Genomic DNA, 17,853 nt, shown 5'->3' with positions numbered 1-17,853 from the left:
GCAAATGAACCTGTCAAAGCGGAATAGTAGAAGAAGGCAGTTTCATCTTTGGTATTCTTTGTTTTTTCATATTCTTCAACTTATGTTGCAAAAGTATGTTGTTTCCCTTTTCTTTTCTTGTTAGCCATATTAAGACAATATCTTTTGAAATGTCCATCTTCTTTACATCCATAACATTGTATCTTTGATAAGCCTTTCTTCTTCTTAAAGGAATAAGATCCCTTTCCTGACTTTTTGTGTTGAGGTCCAAATTTCTTCTTTCCTCCGTTCTTGAAACAAGCTGCAAGGGCTTGAACTTCTTCATCTTGTCAATCTTTGGTCATTAATCTTGCTTCTTCTTGAGCACATGATGCCCATAGTTGTTCAAATGTAAGATATTCTTTCCAATTGCTTATGCCTGTTGCAAATGCATCCTATGATCTAGGGAGACCATTGAGTGTTGTAATCACTAGTTCTTAATCAGGGATGGATTCTCCAATTGCTTGAATCTGATCTCTTATTTGAGAAATCCTTTTGAAGTAAGAAGCCACAGTTTCGTCGTTAGTCATCCTTGTACTTTGGAGTTCATTCTTCAAGCTCATTGATTGACCCACATTATTAATAGTGTAGAGATTCATTAGGGCATCGTACATATTCCTTGTGGTATCAAGTTTCTCAATGTGGGGAATCAACTGATCCCTAATGGAGTTTACTATGATGCTCATAGCATTGATGGCATCTTCCTTGAACTTCGCTTTTCCTGCATCATCTTCTGGTTTAGTCACCTTCCCTGTAACAATATCCAAAACTTTATTCTTGGCAAGAAGAATGTCTATTCTAACTTTCCAAGCCCTAAAGTTTGATGCTCCTTCTAGCTTGTTTTCAGATTTCATAGATGTATCCATTGAAACCAGTCTACAAGAAGAACTTGAATAAAAATGCTTTCTAGGGTTTTGACAAAGTGATCTAAATTCTCCTTTCTTCCTTCACCAAAGCTCTGATACCATGTTGATTTTCTAGTGCAATTAGGGTTAGCACGATATTTTTGAAATTCAGATAATTACATTTGATGTAGATTTTCTTTTAACTTATTCCAATATATCATTCAATAATTATAATTTAGAAATTCAGCCATAAAGAACAGGAAAACAATAGAGATCATGATGCATAAAAGAGATACAAGATTTACCCTAGGAAAACCCACTATGGGGAAAAATCCATCAACCTTTTCAATAGAGAATTATTCTAGTTCAATGAGAGACGCACCTAGACCTATGGTCAAACCTGGTCTTCTCCTCCAAGTCAAGTCACCCAATCTGATCCTGCACTTCCAAAATTTCGGCCATCCTACAATAGCCAGTTACCCCAGATTTTTGGCCCTACAACAGTTGCCCCGATAACCCATAAATTTTGGCCCCTTGCAACAGTGGCCCCAAAAAAATTTGAACCACAAAGAGAGAGATTACTTCACAAGTTCCAATTGCTAGAGAGAGAGAGGACAAATAAAACTCGACCTTCTTTTCGTCCTTTGTCCTTCTTTTCCTCGCTCACTTGCCTAGAAATTGTTGTGTGTGAGAGAATGTGAATTTCCAAATGAAGGAGCCTGAGTTACCTTTATATAGTTTTCTGTCTAGGCTGAGTGGATGTGTCTCTTGGCCAGGGCCGACTTGACATGGAGGGAAGCCGACTTGTCACTTTTGGAGCCAAAATTTTCATTTCAAAAATTCAAATTTACATACTTTAAAAGTTGCAATGGGGCTTTGACTCAAAATAAGTTTTCTTTTGACTCAAGTATTTATAAATATGCTTTACAATGATAACTACAATTACATCAAGTGACCAAATGTAGATTATGAAGACCGACCATAGTTACAAATTCAACAGCTTCAATATTTCCATGTTTCTCTTCTACTTCAATTGAATTTACTATAGTATCTTCTGATTTACTTCAAATCAAATGCTTCCTCAAGGTTGCAATATTGTTCATGTGACTATTGACTATGATAATATCCAAACTAAGGACAGAATTTATTTATCCATATATATTATTGAGGGTGTGCATCATGGATACCAAAAAACTATCCAAGAGGCTTCCAAACTAAATAGAGAAAATTGACAAATTGCACAATGATATCAAGATTGAGATCTCTATGCTTATATCCAAGGATAACATAAATAAAAGCATTGAATTCTAAGGGGGTGGATATAGGGCTAGCTACCAAGATAATATTTCCATCACAAAACATGAATCCTTCAAACCTGTGAATGGAGACATATTATCAAAACCAATGACTTTAGAAAGACAAGTGTAGTCTCTACAAAGATTTTTGCAAACTGTATGTGCTAAGTCTTCGAGTAACATTGTTGCAATTATATTTTCTGAAGAAAAAATTGAAGAACAAAATAGCTAAATGTGATAGTTTCAAAGAAAAGGTGGAAAACTTAAAGAATATAGTGTAGGGAAAAGTTGCATTGCAACAATAAATGGAAGCACTACAAAAGGACCTACATCAAGAACAACCACGTCATTTAGTTTGAGAGGGATGAGGGAAAAGAAAGATGAATGTGATCTTTTAAAGGGGAAAATGGAGAATTGTGAAGCCAAAACACAACAAAAGGATACAATACGTAGACAGGTTAAAGAACTAAAATATAGCATGTAGAATATAAAGCTAGGAACCATGGGGAAGGAGATAACTGTAGTGCAATAAATGCCTAGGATTAAGTGAAGGCATCACTAATTTCGTTGAGGACTTATTTATAGTAAATAGACAAGACATTTTGCAAAGGAAAATGTAGTAGGCAAAGATGTTGCATGGCTTAAGAAAATTATTGTTCTTAAAACCCTTACTATTAAGCATGCATTGAACCTCTATTTTAAATTAAGGGACGAAGAGTTGCAAGCTTTTGATATATACGATAGGAAAATTATTGCAATAGAGGTCACATCTTTCATTCAACATCTTACTACTATTGAAAACATTGAAGAATGTTTTGGGGAGGTAAACATAAAAATAGTTAAGATTTTGGTGGACCGAGGTTTGCCCAAAACCTAACAGAAGAAGGAAAAGTTAGTCTCAAAATTGTGTATAGTTAATGAATTTTTTTCTAAGGAAAACCTCACAGGGAAATCCAATGGGTACTTTCCCACATTCATGGGTGCTAACCCTATTGAAACCATCAATGTATACTAGTACACGTAACCCAAGGGGATTCAAACCAAGAACTTGCCAACACAAGACTAGCCAAAATCCCAACAACATTGAACACAACTAGTTGAGCTAACCCTTTAGTCTTTGTGATTAAGGAGTTCAGTGCAAGAAGAGATAGAATTTGTCATGTTCTTTTTTCTAGTTTCCCTTACTACATGGTCAGGATGTACTTCCATGGTTGAAGGCAGCTAGGTCACACTAGTTGGTTTACTCTATCTAGTTACCAAATTGTAGCACCTTTAATAAGTGATCGACAAATTTTTAAAGCCAAAATTATAATTTTAAGGTGGAAATTGTATCATTTGACAAGTACTCTATAGGAGGACGAATTATTTTGATTATTGTTTCAAAGGGGCAAATTATATGGTTTTTGGGGCGGTCCTATTAACGTTTTGAGCCAAGTCTGAAGTCGATTGCAGGCCATTCGAAGCCCAATATTTCATTGTCGTAAGAATTTTACAAGGCAGCCTCAAATTAATAAAAAGGGTAGCAAGCAATTTTAATCAAAGTCAGATTATTTGAGTGGCCGACCAAAATTTATTTCGCAGGTCCTGAAAATCGAAATTCTTTTGGAAAGAGGCGAATTCCTTCTTGTTTCAGGTTGTTCAACACGGTTTGCTTCATATTTTCTAGAGGGACCACATTGTTGAATTGCAAATAGAAGGTCGTCTATTGTTCTTTCTCCAGATCAGATCAGATCAGAAAGCCACGCAACCATTGATCATGGTCGTATTTATTTATCCTGCAAAGTCAATTATCTTTTCTACCAAGGCCACAGGCTCGAATCTGGTTGGTTGGAATGAGTGGCAAAATTACTTGTGTACCTGGACTTGTCGCAGTCGGTGATCAAATTGCTAAAGGTGGCCACAGTCACTCCAAACTATATTCCCAGGCACAGAATGTATGATTCGAAGCTGGCAATGCGATGAACTTTTGACAGCGCTGGAAAATTCAGTGGTAACCTGAGTTTCTCGTGAGCACACCTATCATTCTCAGGAGCTGTCAAGCCAAAAAAGGAGGGGTCGGATTTGATTCTTAGTACAGAGGCCGAGCATATTTTTCGGAATTAAAAGCCGGTGGCTGCAGAAGGACGTATTCAAAAGGGCCGACTAATATTTTTCTTCTCAAGTCGAATAGCCAGTGTGGGGATTCGATCCTTCAGTTTGAGGCTATTCTTCAGATCAATGGTTTCCTGTTGTCAGAGTACCCACCAGCAAGGAAATCGATCTTTCCAAGGGAGGATGGACTCGTCATTGCCTTCTTGGGTTCTAAATTCGGTGGTCGTATTGTATTCTCCTCGCCACAAATTCACATTACCGTTCGGACAATTTCCTAACCAGAGTTCGTTGCCAGACATTAATCGATTGCAGTGACAGTTCAGCCAGGTCGCAGACTTTGTTTTTTTTTAAGGATCAGTCTAGCTGAATTTGTCTGTCCAATCTCCATTATTTGACTGAGCATCGAAAGATTGCAGAAGAAATCCTGAGCCTATCCTCTATGCAACCACGCTGACAGAGACTGAGATTTTGGGCTGGAACGCATTGAATGTCAAACCATTTCTCTAGTTGGTTGATCATAGGAGTTGCTGGTGCCATCTCCATATGATTGGGACGTGTTGAAGGATCCTGCTGGATTTGTCAAAATAAAGAAGGTTGAAGACTGGTAAACTGAAAGCCACCCTGTTGGACCTAAAACACATGTTCCTCTAATCCATTATTTATTTGCACAAAGAAAAGAAAAAGGATTGTTCTTCTTGTTTATATTGTGTGTGGTGAAATCCATGTGCCAGCACCGTGTGTATTTTCTGAATCATTGAAATCACTGGAAGCTATGACTACTATCCACTATGTACACTTGTTGAAGTTAAATGTCTGAGAAAACACCTACAACACTTGTTAACCAACTGCCAGTCTCTATAAACTCAGAATTTTGTGGGTCCATATATCCTTGTACTGACGTAGTTGGGGCTGGAATTGAGTCATTGTGTTTGTGGCAGAGTATTGCTACTATAAGAGCATTGTAGAGGTAAAAGACTAATCCTTTATGTGCAGAAGATCATTAGCTTGTAATGATGAGTCTTGAATGATGCATGCATATTTTTTATTTGTATAGTCAGGGGGTCAAGTATTGTGGAAATATTAATGCATCATTCTTGTCATCTTTGTATATTTTTGATTTGTATAGAGTCAGGGGTCAAGTATTGTGGAAATATTAATGCATCATTGTTGTCATCTTTGTTGGGCCATATTGTTGTAAGTTGTGGTGAGGGAATTGTTGTACTGTTATTGTTGTATTGTCATGTATAAGACATGTACTTGTCTTCATTGAGTTGAAATCATGCAGAAACTTACAAAACTCCTAAATAAGTTGGAAAAATTGAACAATGGCCCTTGGAACCATAATGCAGCATTGGACCAAAAGCCCACACAAAACAACAAACAATTTTCAAAAGGGATCCACACTCTTCTCAAGAAAGAAACAACAAAAGTTTTGCAGAACAAGCACGAATTAGGACACAAAATCCTTGCACTTGGGATAGATTTGAAGCACATGAGGGTCACATGCAAAGTTCTTTTCAAACTAGATGAATTGGATGCACTCATTCTTGAGGTGAGCCAGTTAGAAGGGACGAAATTAATTTGGGCTCTAAAACCAGTTATGCTTGCTCTCACGCAACACAAGTTCTTGGAGGAACCTTGTGAAGCAGTCAGAATTCCAGTCACATGTTGTCTCAATAACATTATGAGGTTGACCGCACCTATACTTCCTTACAACAATGATGTTATGAGGAAAGTTTTCAAATCGATAGTAGATACCTTTCAGGACTTGGGTAACACTGTGGGTCTTACTTTTGGGAGAAAGCTCCAGATTTTGGAAGATATGGGCAAACTCTGAACCTATGACATCATGTTTGATCTAGAGTGTGATGATCTGACTTTTCAAATGTTCCAAAACTTTTTTAGCATTAAGAAACATCATCCAGACAGTCAAAGCACACATGCAGTCTATCTTGTCTTAAGTTATGGGAGACTGTGATGTCATCTACAAGAAGTTATAGTCTAAGTTGTTGGCCATTTAGAGAAAGGAACAAATGGTCTCGCCCACTGCTTATGAGTTATCCAAAAGGTTGGTTGAGAAGAATATTAGACTATTTTGGAGATAATTGACGAGGGAAGAGTTGCTCAAGATTGGTGGACCATGTAGCAAGAATGAGTTAAGGAGGAAGGGTTTTTGCTTCACTTGCAAGGAACCTTTGGGACCTGACCATTCATCCAGGATTGGCACAGAGGAGATGGCAGAGGTAGATCAGGAGGAGGTTACTTTTGACTTTTCAATTGAGGATTCTTCTTTTTTAGTTGAGTCCATGGATTCTTATGGGGATGCCTCTGAGGAGCACGAACAATCATGTGGAGTTGATGACAGTAGCCCAAATATGCATCCATGTGTGGTAGAGGAGTATGATGAGCAGCCAATTGTTCCCATGACGGAAGGAGATCATGGAGCAGATAAATGACTAATGTTTTAGAAGAGAGCACATAGAGGAGCATGAGTCAGATGATATACACAGTGTGTAGGATGGGCCATTTTTGGAGAGTCAATTAGTGGCTCATGTTGAGCCCATGATGGAGGATGAGCAAACACCCTTGTGGCCAACCATTGGACAAAAGCAGGCAACCACCAGGGAGGTAGTATTTGCAGATATTGGTCATCAGGAGATGTTGGGACTTGACAAAATAGTTTTGCAAGTGACGAGTGGACCGATGGAGCATGGATTTTCTGTTCAGATGAGGGAGGCTCTTTTGGAGATAGTGGTGCATCCATCTTTGGGTCTACCCATTGACAAGGTGCAGGTAGATGCAGTGGAAGCTAACAAAGCTGCAGTATTTCCAGGCAGCATCCCTCTCCATGAGTACATAGACAGGGCATGCAACACAGTTTGGCCATTTGTACCCATTACAAGGAGAGAGGTAGGGTTTTAGTCAAGAGCATTGTACTGCAGGAGCCCTTAGATGTGAGGGATACTACATGCTCCAACTGGCAGCAGGATGTAGGTTGGCCACTCATCAATATTTCAGCACAACATCAACATGGTTGGATTGACTTTGGTCTATACCAAGGGTTGGATTAGAGAGAGGTGATGAGTTGATATGTGGTTAATGGAGCAACATTCATAGTTGGAGCTATAGCACAATAGGAACCATGGAGCATTGATACTTGTTCTTGATGGCATTGGAATCCAACAGGATTTGTTAATGACAGGTTCAATCAAAGATTGGTCTGGGATCCGGCATTGAGGGGTCCATTCATGGTAGGTTGACACAGAGGCATATCATCACCTAGTGGTTTGTATGGGATCCAGACATTAGGTCTCAATTGCATTGGGGTACTAGCCTGGTCCATAGGTTTGGATTGCTTAAGGGCAAGAAATCTTCGGGCAGGAGGATTTTCATGTTCCTTTTTCTAGTCTCTCTTATGGCATGGTCAGGATGGACTTCTAGGGTTGGACGCAGCGAGGTCATAGGAGTCGGTTTACTCTATTAGCTGACCCATGGGGATTTTGGAGGGGTTTTGAGGAATTTATATGAGGTCTTATGGCATTCGCTTGGTGTATTCCATCATCTGCACAGTTTGAATTTCGTTCTGGCTTATTCCAACAAATCTCAAAAAATAGTCATTAATGGCCCTGACTCAATTAATTGTGCTTAAGGTGGCATTCCAGAAGGAATACTTGACATAATACCTTAGTGTAATAACTCGTTGGAATCAGGACGAGAAGATATACAGGATGGGGGGTTAGAAGTGAGTTAAGAAAAACAAGAGGAGGCCATTGGAGGACATATTGGATTTGATATTTCTTTTTGTATGAGAGGTTGAGAACCCGATTCTCTACTTCATTGGTAGCCCTGGGATAGAAACCCTCGAGTGATTCAGTGAGATTGGACGAGTACCCATCTCCTTGTTAGGGTCCTATAATATAAGTAATCAAAGTCTGTCTGTCCAATTATTTATTTTGGGAATTTGCTGGTAATGTTTAGCCTATAAATCCACCAGGTCTTAGTCTAAATTGTCTTTTGTACAAAGGTCCCTAAGGGGTCATCAATGAGGTGTCATGAGTTAGTTGTCAATAACCCTTTCCATTGCTAAAAAATGAAATGTCTCTAAAGTTAGTTTTAATAGTTTTTATTTTAAATGAGATTTAATTTTATAATATATATATAATTATATTTTTTATAAAATTGTTTATTTAAAAGATTAAACTTAATAACAAATCAACACAATCTCTAAACTATTGGAATATGGCGGGAAGGTCTACAAAGTATATAAGAAAGCTTATGATACAGGAAAGGAGATGTTTACAGTGATATATTTATGAAATGAGTTTACAGGTGAAATTAAAAGGAGGCTGAGTAAAAATGAAATTTTACAGAGAAGAGAGATATGGTTTTTGCTAAGGTAAGAGGAAAAATGCACGGAACATACTAAAAGGGGAAAGTAAAAGACACTTTACCAACCATGAAAAAACAAGACATGGTTTTTAATATCCATGGGAAGGAAATCAATGGATGGTTTTTATCAAATATGTTATGAATCTCATTTATTCATCAATATAAAAACAAGGCATGGATTTAAAAATAAGACTTGGATTTCAAAGCAAGAGGATGGATTATAAAATCATTTAAAGAAATATTTTGAGATTTTATTTATGAAATTTCATTTACAGATTTAAGCAAAATATTTGGAAATATTCATCAAAATATTTTTTTTCCAAAATATTTTGTGACAATGATGAAGTATTCAAAGGATGATGAAAACAAAGACTATGGGGAAAAAATGTCAATACATAAGTTTGGTTTAATTCCAAAATACAGATAATTCATTGATCAACTAGGTGGAAAACATAAATAGTTATACAACTATTTTCATATTTTTGACTCGGAAATAACAGTCAAAGGGACAACTAGTTGATATTGGTGGCAGAGTTAATCAAGTTTGAAAGGGAAGCCAACAAGTTTTGCGAAAACAACTTCAACCACTCCTGATTCCAAGACAAAGGATCAACATTAATGAACCAGTTTCTAGATTTTAAGACTTAAGATTTTCCAGCTGTTCTAGATTTCCTGCAGTTTTCCAGTGATTGGTTTTATCTTTAGTTTATTGTTCAGATTTTTTCTAGAAATCGTTAGATATTATTTTGTAATCAATTTGTTTTTGGAATTTGAAGTTAGTTCAATAGGAAGTCTATAAAATGTTTTGTAATAAGCCTTACTAAGGGTTGGATTGTGTATAAAGAAAGGAGCCTTACATTAATGTAAGTCGTGGATTGTACTCAAAGTGATCAATTTACAGAAATACAGAGAAAACTTGTTCCAGGATTCCCGTGTCAAGCAATTGGTGATGGTTCTTTCATGTAAAATTGTTTGTTTTCCTCAATTTCCATATGTTTTCCCTCCTTATTATTGTAAGAAGATTAAGGGTTGAATTTGCTTAAATGTACTCTATTGTGGCCTGTTAACAATATCAATGTTTTCTTTCTGATATTAAGTATATAATTCATTTGTGTATGCTCTATATTTATTGAACTTAAATATCATTCATCTTATTCACACCACAAACATTCTATAAGACCTAGGAGTTTGCCTACCCTACCCTGTTACAGTTCCTCTGTCATTTTTGAAATTGATTACTCTAAATATTATGACTCCATGCCCAATGGGGTTTTCCAGCATCTTTCAACCAAACTTTTGAAAACCCCACCTCAACTTTTAATAGCTAGCATAAGATCTTAAAAACAAAAATCCAAATCAGACAACGAGAGCCCTCTCTGAAGCTGGAAGGACTAGATCTCAGCTTTACAAGTGGTTTGTGGTTACATCTGGGTTTCTCTCCTCATCCTAGGGAAATTACAGAGTGATAACATTCTGGCGACCATACTGGGGAGCGTAAGGTTTCATATTCCCCAGGAAAAACTATCAAGATTCAGATTTAACTGTTGATGATGGACAACAGTTAGACACATCTAAAGGTTGAATCATTCACTTTGCGACTCCATTGTCTAAGAATCCATATTGCAGAAACACTCATGGCAACTCCATTGTCCGAAGAATTCACAGCTTGAATTGCCTAATCTAAATGATAGGGTATGTGACAAACCCTATTTCTATTGAAGGTTTTAAAGAATACTGGGATATTTATGATGATGATCAAATGGAGGAAGATTTCTCCAATTTACTGCTTATTTATTTGAGGGCATGCAAATGTAGCTCTGAATCTAAAGCCAACTTTTTAGAAGAGTTTGTTGATAAACTTGAGAAGGACATTTAGATCTTAAATGTTCGATTTCAGTCTTACAATTTTCAAGATCAAAATCAGTTTTTTGAGGACCTTTTACAGTTGAAACCAAGGTCTGATTTAAACAACACATATGAGCAGTCTCATTTTGACAAACAAATTATAGAACTTCTTGATGATCAACGAATGAAATATGTTTTCTTTGATCCCATAGCTGTCTATATGGAGGAATTGTTCATTATAGAGTTCCAACTATGTTTCTACTGTGAAAGAAAAGTCTACAATCAGCGTTCACTACACTTACATTTTCCAGTTCCTATTTTGCTAAAACACAGACCGAGAATCACATCAAGTATGCAACTACTTGATTGGTTGTTTTGGCATTTTTCTATTACTTAATTTTTCAGGGGTATAAGCAACCTAAAGTAGGTAGGAGTGTGAATAAGCTCAACATTCAAATCATCTTCTTTAGTCATATTTTTCAAACTTCAATTTGCAACAGAGTTTTAAGTTTTCAGTATATAGTTCAAATTCTAGTTTGAAGAATGGATTTGGTTCGGTTTGAGGATTTAACAGATTACCAGTTCCATTTCAGTTGTAGTGGTTCCAGGGCAGAGCATGTTGCAGGTTTGGGATCAACCCAATGGATCATACTGCTAGTCTACCATGTTCTTGGCACTTCATAGGGAGGATGTCATCTCCATTGGAGCCACTATTATGATCCTATAATATAGGTAATCAAAGTTTGTATGTCCAGTTATTTATTTTGGAAATCTGCTAGTAAAGTTTAACCTATAAATCCATCAGGTCTTATAGTCTAAATTGTCTTTGTACAAAAGTCCCTAAGGGGTCATCATCGAGGTGTCATGAGTTAGTTGTCAATAAGGGGTCATCATCGAGGTGTCATGAATCCCAAAAATGATATCTAATATAATGCACTGCGTAAATTCAAAAAGAGTCAAGGGATCTCTACTTGAATGGTTCATGAGGCACAATACTTGCTAAGGTTTTGCAAATGGGGTAGCAAGCTAAGTGGGCTTGATTGTGGGGAAAACTCCACAGTTAAGCGCGCTTGAGCCAGAGGAGTTCTGGGATGGGTGACCTCCTGGGAAGTCCTGGTTACCGGGTGCAAGCCCCGGAAGTGATGATTGACGCTATGTGATTCGTTCTCCACATTTCACTAGTTTCAATCCCACTTCTTCACCCCTGTGAGCATCACCCGATGCAATGAGTGCTAAGTGAACTATTCAAAAATCATGAGAAATTAGTCAGTTACGACTACCTCTCATGGAAATGGTCATACGTTTGAATGACTTACTTAACGCAGTTGAATCCCAAAAATGATATCTAATATATTGCACTGCGTAAATTCAAAAAGAGTCAAGGGATCTCTACTTGAATGGTTCATGAGGCACAATACTTGCTAAGGTTTTGCAAATGGGGTAACAAGCTAAGTGGGCTTGATTGTGGGGAAAACTCCACAGTTAAGCGCGCTTGAGCCAGAGGAGTTCTGGGATGGGTGACCTCCTGGGAAGTCCTGGTTAACGGGTGCAAGCCCCGGAAGTGATGATTGATGCTATGTGATTCGTTCTCCACATTTCACTAGTTTCAATCCCACTTCTTCACCCCTGTGAGCATCACCCGATGCAATGAGTGCTAAGTGAACTATTCAAAAATCACGAGAAATTAGTCAGTTACGACTACCTCTCATGGAAATGGTCATACGTTTGAATGACTTACTTAACGCAGTTGAATCCCAAAAATGATATCTAATATAATGCACTGCGTAAATTCAAAAAGAGTCAAGGGATCTCTACTTGAATGGTTCATGAGGCACAATACTTGCTAAGGTTTTGCAAATGGGGTAGCAAGCTAAGTGGGCTTGATTGTGGGGAAAACTCCACAGTTAAGCGCGCTTGAGCCAGAGGAGTTCTGGGATGGGTGACCTCCTGGGAAGTCCTGGTTACCGGGTGCAAGCCCCGGAAGTGATGATTGATGCTATGTGATTCGTTCTCCACATTTCACTAGTTTCAATCCCACTTCTTCACCCCTGTGAGCATCACCCGATGCAATGAGTGCTAAGTGAACTATTCAAAAATCATGAGAAATTAGTCAGTTACGACTACCTCTCATGGAAATGGTCATACGTTTGAATGACTTACTTAACGCAGTTGAATCCCAAAAATGATATCTAATATAATGCACTGCGTAAATCCCCCATACTTAAACCCTTTCCATTGCTAAAAAATGAAATGTCTCTAGAGTTATTTTTAATAGTTTTTATTTTAAATGAGATTTAATTTTATAAAATATATATAATTATATTTTTTATAAAATTATTTATTTAAAATATTAAACTTAATAACAAATCAACCCAATCTCTAAATTATTGGAACCACATTTACTTTCATGCTAAATACATCAACCAATAATAAATTCACAAGTCAATAAAAAAGTCAAATCAAAATCTATGACCCCAACCCACACTTCATGCATTAAACTTTCCTAATATAAATACCTCGAGATGTGTGAATGAATAAATCAATGGTTATCTAAGGATCTCGGGGGTGGGTGCGTGGGAGAGGGGGTTGCCTATTCGAATTTTAACCAACACCCATCTCTCTGCTTTGAAAAAGGTTATTTCACTTTGTTTTACAGATGTCAGTGTCTCGTTCATTTCGGACCCACCATGCCCACACCTTTCTTCTAAACTATTTACTACCTATCCCCTTCTCCCCGCAAAACCATTATTCATGTTGATTTAAATCTTATGAAATATGGCTTGAAAGTCAACGAAGTATAGAAGAAAGCATATGATAAAGGAAAGGAGATTTTTACAATGATATGTTTATGAAATGAGTTTACAGGTGAAAGTTAAAAGAAGCTGAGTAAAAATGATTTTTTAAAAATGTAAAACTAATCTATTAATAAAAACATAATGTACAATGAGGCATTGGCCTCTACGGGACTAGGTCAACCACATGACCATTTTAAACAACAAGTCTTGAAATCTGGACTGCCCCAGATGGGGAAACCAGTGTGAGAACAAGATAAAATTCGATTCATTCTGCCCACGCAGGGGTGATAGTTCCAGAACTCAAAATTTACTAACAAAATAGACCACTGTGAAAAGACTGTAAAATTCAAAAACACTGGCCAAAATTAACCATTGTAAAACTAAAAAACAAAACTCAGAATCCTAGCTAGACACGTGACCTGTAGCATGCAGCTGCTAGGTGTCTTAGGATGGTGGCTTTTCTTCCACGATCGGACACCAGCCATAATCTTCAGAGTCAGTTGTCGCTGCTAGTCTGCCAACTGTCGTGTCTTGAGGCTCATGGTCTTCCACCTGTATGCCTTTGTCTTTGTGGGTGGCGTTGCCTCTCGAAGTCTTCTATTTGCTGCTGGACAGACGGTCCATTTCTATTGTCGGGCGGCTGGAACTTGGCTCCCCCTGGATATTGACAAGCGAAGGAGGGGCCCGGTGCGTCTCATGGCTATGTTCAGGATCTACGCATGAGCTCGTGACTTCCCGAAAGTCCACCGTGATGATAGCGATGATTACCAGTCGATCCATGGAGCAAAGAAACCTGAATTGAGCCTGCTGGGATGTAGCAGAGAAATCCTTGTGTTGGGTGGTTCCACCGGCGCGCCGAGCCCCACGGGAGCCAGTGCGACCTTGGCCGCTGCAAGTATCCAGATATCTCCCTTGGAAGCGAGCAGAGGAAGGGCTGGGGGGCGGGGAGACAGAAGGGGAAGTAGAAACAAATGGAGGCGAAGATGAGGGGCGCATGGCTCTACCACGACTGCCACCACGCCTACTTTGCATGGGATGGCGATGTCGCATGATTCTCTAGGTTGGATGCTGTGGCGAGGAATCAGCCAAAGGAGCAGGGAGTGGGGTAAGAACAGCAGAGGGAAAATTGTGTTGAACAGGTGAAATCAAGTTTGGGCCAGAGACAGGGGCCGAAACCTCAATTTGCAGGGCGCAATGGAGGGACTGAGAGAAGTGCAAACCATTACCCAGGTCGACGCAGCAAAGGAGTCTGCAACGTCTACTCGTAGCGGTGCGAAGGCTAAACTCCACTGCTGCAGGGTGACAAGAGCAGCTCAAGGGCCGAATGGAGAGTTGCGGAGGGTATAACTCCACGTTTCTATAATTGCGGGGGATGTCTCGATCCTCACAACGAGATGATGACGCCGACCGATGGATGGTGGTCTGCGTTAAATTCCCACAAGGGAAAGCGCAGGTTACCATGTGGTTCAGCGACCTACTTGTCCGGCGGCACGTCTAACTTAAATGCTCATCTACCACCCGCATTGGGGAGTAAAAATGAAATTTTACAGAGAAGAGATATATGGTTTTTGTTAAGGTATAAAGAGGAGAAATGCATGGAGCATGAATTTGGATAAATACTTATCCAAAGATTTTACAGGAGTAAAAGGGGAAAGTAAAAGATACTTTGCCAACCATAGCAAAACAAAACAAGACATCGTTTTTAAAATCCATGGGAAGGTAATCAGTGGATGTTTTTATAAAATATGTTATAAATCTCATTTATTCATCAATATAAAAGCAAGGCATGGATTTAAAAACAAGAGGATGGATTATAAAATCATTTAAAGAAATATTTTGAGATTTTATTTATGAAAATCATTTACAAGTTTAAGCAAAATATTCGGAATATTTATCAAAATATTTTGCAACAATGATGAAGTATTCAAAGGATGATGAAGGCAAAGACTATGGGAAAAAATGTCAACCCATAAATTTTGTTTAATTCCAAAATACAAATAATTCATTGATCAACTAGGTGGAAAACATAAACAAACATACAATTATTTTCAGATTTTTGACTCATAAATAGCAGTGAAAGGGACAAATAGTTGATATAGGTGGCAGAGTTAATCAAGTTCGAAAGGGCAACCAATAGGTTTTATGAAAACAACTTCAAACACTCCAAATTCCAAGGCAGAGGATCAACGTTAATGAATCAATTCCCAGATTTGAAGACTGAAGATTTTCCAATAGTTCCAAATTTCTTGCAGTGTTCCAGTGATTGTTTTTATCTTTAGTTTATTGTTGAGATTGTTTCCAGAAATCGTTAGATATTATTTTGTAATCAATTCATTTTTGGAATCTGAAGTTAGTTCAATAGGAAGTCTATAAAATATTTTGTAATAAGTCTTACTAAGGGTTGGATTATGTATAAAGAAATGAGCTTTACATTAATGTAAGTCGTGGATTATACTCAAAGTGATCAATTTACAGAAATACAGAGAGTTTGTTCTAGGATTCTCGTGTCAAGCAATTGGTGATGTGTTCTTTCATGTAAAATTGTTTATTTTCCTCAGTTTCCATATGTTGTCCCTCCTTATTGTTGCAAGAAGATTAAGAGCTGAATTTGCTTAAGTGTACTCTGCTCTGGTTTGTTAACAATATCAATATTTTCTTTCTAATATTAAGCATAGAAATCATCTGTGTATGCTCTATATTTAATTGAACTTAAATATCATTCATCTTATTTACACCACAAGCATTCTATAAGATCCATGAGTTCGCCCACCTTGCCCTGTTACATTTCATCTGTCATTTTTGAATTGATTACTCAAAATTTTATGACTCCATGCCCAACAAAGTTTTCTAGCATCTTTCAACCAAGCTTTTGAAAAATCCACCCCAAATTTTAATAGTTAACCTAAGATCTTAAAAACAGAAATCTAAATCAGACAGAGAGTTCTCTTTGAAGTTGGAAGGCCTAGATCTCAGCGTTACAAGTGGTTTGTGGTTACCGTTGGGTTTCTCTTAGCGTAGAGAAATTACGGAATGATAACACTCCTCTTGGTGAATTCATCCAGAATTCAAATGAGAGCTCAATAGTGACATTTTAAATCAGTTTTGGAGGGCCAACATAACATTGGAGCAGATTCTTGAGGCCAGTTTCGATCTCAGCGATTTTATTGTATGAACATGTAAACCCCATTTTCTATTATAATAAAAGTTTAGATTATTTTTTTTCATCGTATTATTGAATTGCATGCACTTTATTAGTAATATTTTAGATGGAAATCTTCTTTTAATTGAATGGTGATTTTATGGAAAAATTTTGGTTGAGTTACATTTCTGCAAAATTAGCTAAATATCTCGTTTGGGATATTACAAAATTGAGAAGAATGACAAGTGGAAGTAGATAACTAATTTATATTATGTTTTAAACATACCTAACTAAATTATTCTATACTTTGACTTTTTAGATAGACTATTTTCTCACCATAGAATGATGAAAATTAAATTTGAAGAAGTACATGCTTGGATAAGATATCAAACTTGCATGTGCTAACCCTATCCATTGAAATCGCGGCAAGCTACACTCTCCATGCTATCCTATTTACACTTGATACGATCTTCAAAATGAGGGGAAGTTCCATGATGTTTCTAAAGGATTCCAAGTAAAAGAATGTTCTATGTTATCTTCTTTAAGTTGCTTGTATCTAAGCTTAAATTCGAAGGAATGCCCATTCTGATGATGAGCAATTATTAAAAAGTCCATTTTGTTGATGACTTTGCTCTCACTTTTAAATCATCATATGACTCCATTTAAGGTGCAATGCAATACTTCCACACTTTCACCCCAATAATCAGAGCCATCATGTGTGATAAAACACTAAGTCACTTATTATAGTGAAGGACGATTACCCGCTTGGCTTGATAGGAAATATAAGTTTATTTAGCTTGGACACGTTGCCCAATATTCATGCATTTTGTTGGCCATTGATGTGCATGTATATGCTCCTAGGGACTAAATTTTGCATAAAATTAAAAGCAAGCCTCAAGGTTGTGTTGCCCAAGAAATTCCTCCTACACGGTGTTATCACAGATAGAATCATGGTTGCAAGTCATGTTTTGTACCCTTCTTATCTCTTTTGTGCTAATATAGGGTACATGCAAATGGAAATGTTTCTTCAATGTTTTCTTTTGGGGATGCAAGGCAAGAAAAGGGGCTCTCATTTGGTTTGTCAGTACAATTGCATTTAAGCCAAAGTGCACCAAAATGGATGAAGTGATTGGTGTGATACATATGCAAGTGTTGAAGGTACTATGATAGCCGCCAGATGGATTGGTAGTGACAAGAGCAGTAATGCAAATAATTGTGCAGCATTGTGTTTAGAATACTACACACTGATATAGTTTGTGCGGTTGAAGCCTTTAAGATTTCAAAATTGTGTTCTCGAGAGGATATGGCAAGCTTGGTAATTGGTTTCCAAGCAATGGCATTAGGACTGTCTGGACTATCGTCAATAATAAAATTTGGTTGCAAGATCAATTTGGACTCTTTAGACAAAAAGAAAAATACTAAGGTTGATTCTTTGC

The sequence above is a fragment of the Pinus tabuliformis genome, chromosome X (assembly GCF_031772625.1).
Source record: "Pinus tabuliformis cultivar Carrire ecotype Pingquan chromosome X, CPIR1, whole genome shotgun sequence".
In the NCBI taxonomy this organism is placed as follows: Eukaryota; Viridiplantae; Streptophyta; class Pinopsida; order Pinales; family Pinaceae; genus Pinus; species Pinus tabuliformis.
This window is presented reverse-complemented; position numbering follows the sequence as displayed.